General features: G+C 36.9%; 1 long non-coding RNA gene across 1 annotated transcript in view; it reads left to right on the top strand.

Annotated features, from left to right (window-relative positions):
* Nucleotides 1-2276, top strand: part of LOC141658791 (uncharacterized) — a 2443-nt gene extending 167 nt beyond the window's left edge. The window contains exons 2-3 of the long non-coding RNA XR_012549428.1: nucleotides 57-164; nucleotides 1945-2276. This is a non-coding gene — a long non-coding RNA (uncharacterized LOC141658791). The remainder of the gene's footprint in view (nucleotides 1-56; nucleotides 165-1944) is intronic.
* Nucleotides 2277-2527: the final 251 nt, after the last annotated feature.

Here is a 2527-nt window from a genome sequence, read left to right as displayed (position 1 = left end):
AATTTTCGGAAATTCGGTATTTTTGATTAATTATTGTGTTTTAATTGTTTATTTAGGTGAAGGATTGGAAGACGAGTTCGGGGACTCGTATATTGTAGAGGATAGCGGTTAGTTGTGGTTAGGGTTTCGGTTTTGAGGACTAATTGCTCATTTTCTAGCTTAAGGTAACATATTTCGAGTTACTCGACGAAAGATCGTCACATGTTTTTGATTTTTTGTATGTTTGGTGAATTTTTGTTTGGGTAGTAATTTTCACATGTTAAACTTAGTTGCATGCAAGCTTAATTTGTGCCTTTTGGTAGTTTAAATTATCAAAATTTAATTGGGGACGATTAATTAATTTTCAGACGGTCTTATAATGTATAAAAATGAAAAAAAAAAGATAAGAAATGGTGCGAATGTGGGCTTGCAGCCAGCTGGTCAAAGCCCACGGCAGCCCCGGCCGGTCTTGGGGTTGGCCCGGGTCGGTCCGTTGCTTGTTTCGCGGTTTTCCATGCTTTGTCCGTCATTTTAAGTTCATCATGGAAATAATTAGAATGAGTATACATGGTTAAATTTGTTAAGAGAATCATAAAAGTAGCTAAAAGTTATGCTAATGGTAGAAAAATTATGTTATATTGACAATTATCACATGTTAGGATAATTTACAAAATGAAATGGTAATTAATAGGCTCAAAATGAATTTTATAGCTATAATTGAAATGTTTTGTTGATTGTGTTCTAAAAATCGAGCCTTAGTCCCTTTGACCGATGCGATGTCGTTAATGAGCGATTGGTCACCGCAATTTGACCCGCACTGTCCGCAGGGGGGTTGCGGGTAAAAATTCGGTTGAATGAATTAGATAATCGGCCTTTTTCTTGTTTTAGGCCATTTATTATATCTCTATTTCACATGTGTAATTAGTTGAATTTAAATAGTTTCTTATTTAGTTAGTTGAATTTAAATAGCTTCTTATTTTGTAGTAATGGCCCTAGTTTTCCCTAAAGCCTTTTATATTGTTATAATTGCTAGGATTGGAAATTAGTATTGAATTCTTATTGAGGAACTGTTGGGATTGTATGCTGTAAATAGACATTTATATAGCTTTCACATGATAGAATGTTAGAATTTATGTTGGTAAGTAGGACTTTTTGCCCTCTTAAGGTTAAGTGGGTGTCTTACTTGACTTATGTGGTGAGTTTTGGGTGGTGTGGGCTAAAATATTCAACCGGGACTAGCCGTGACTAGGTCCTAGGTGAGTATTTCGGCCTTCATCATAGATAGGTCTTTATAGTCTCTGACGAGTATATGTTCACCGCTTGATAGCCTTTGTGTTTCCCGACTAGTGGATGTTTATCCAAGTTGGGGCATGACCTCGGGTACTAATTTTGATAGTATGGGGTCAGCTTAAGTACTAGCCGACCCTTCGGTGGTGTCCTTAGGGTACTCACTTCACTTTGTTTTAAAAAAAGTTGTGAGTCTTGGGTGCGGTGGTGTGTATCCGCATGTCTAGGTCTGCGCAGATTTTAGGCTAGGGTTGTGTTGTCTCTTGGCCATGTTTTCTTAATAGTAACCGCTGAGCCAAGATACCGGTTCGATTACCTTCCCTACCTCGTGGTATAGACTTGAGTTACAAAGTGACTATTGACGGGACTAAGAACTTATGCCTGTCTTTGATATATTGCCCTTTCTTGTTTGATGATTCTATGAATCATAGAAGGTGAGATGCAAGCCGGCTATGGTTGATAGAGTTTGGATTACAATTTGTTATATGATTCACATGATAGTTAGTTGGGTCAGTTTAGGGGTCATTTGTTAGAATACATGATAAGTAAGTGGTTTATCAAATTGTTTACATGTTACACTACATGTTACATTAATTTTGACGATTCGTGGCTGGGAGGACTCGAAGTTACTCCCCACTGAATTGTGGCTTTCGTGTTTGTATAAAATGCGATTGACAGGTTGTTGATGCTTAGTTGGGGTCACAGACGGCTAGTGAGCAAGGAACCTTGGACCTAGTTTTGGCTATTTTATTAGTAAACCTTTTACACTTTTGGTTTGTATATAATTTGAAGGGACATATGTCTCCCTTTTTATTTTTGGTTTGTATCCATATATTTCCGCGTCTTTAGTTATATATGTAAGTTAGTTTATCAGCTGTTGCAGGGTTATGACACTCTTCTTGAGTTGGAATTGGTTGTGAATGGTTTAGTTAGAATTTTTTTTTGAAATTGCAGGTTTTGGACTAGTTGAACCATTTACAAACATATCCTACCAGTTTTTCTGTAGAATTTACGTATATAATTAAGGCTAGATTTAAGGGTGTCACAGTTGGTATCAGAGCCTATTGCTCCCGATGCACGTTTGTGCACCCCACTTAGAAATCTCTTGACCTCTAAATAATAAACTTGAGAGAAGGGTAGGATGGGTAGAATTAGGATTTTATGTGGTAGTCTGTTTGTGATTGCTAATTGATAGGTACTAATTAATTTTCTTCTTTTTAAGATGGCTCCGCCAAGAAGAGATATTGATGATGCTATCTTA

Source organism: Silene latifolia, chromosome 6 (assembly GCF_048544455.1).
Source record: "Silene latifolia isolate original U9 population chromosome 6, ASM4854445v1, whole genome shotgun sequence".
Classification (NCBI taxonomy): Eukaryota; Viridiplantae; Streptophyta; class Magnoliopsida; order Caryophyllales; family Caryophyllaceae; genus Silene; species Silene latifolia.
Note: the sequence above shows the minus strand (reverse complement) of the source record. Positions and strands in the feature narration are given on the sequence as shown.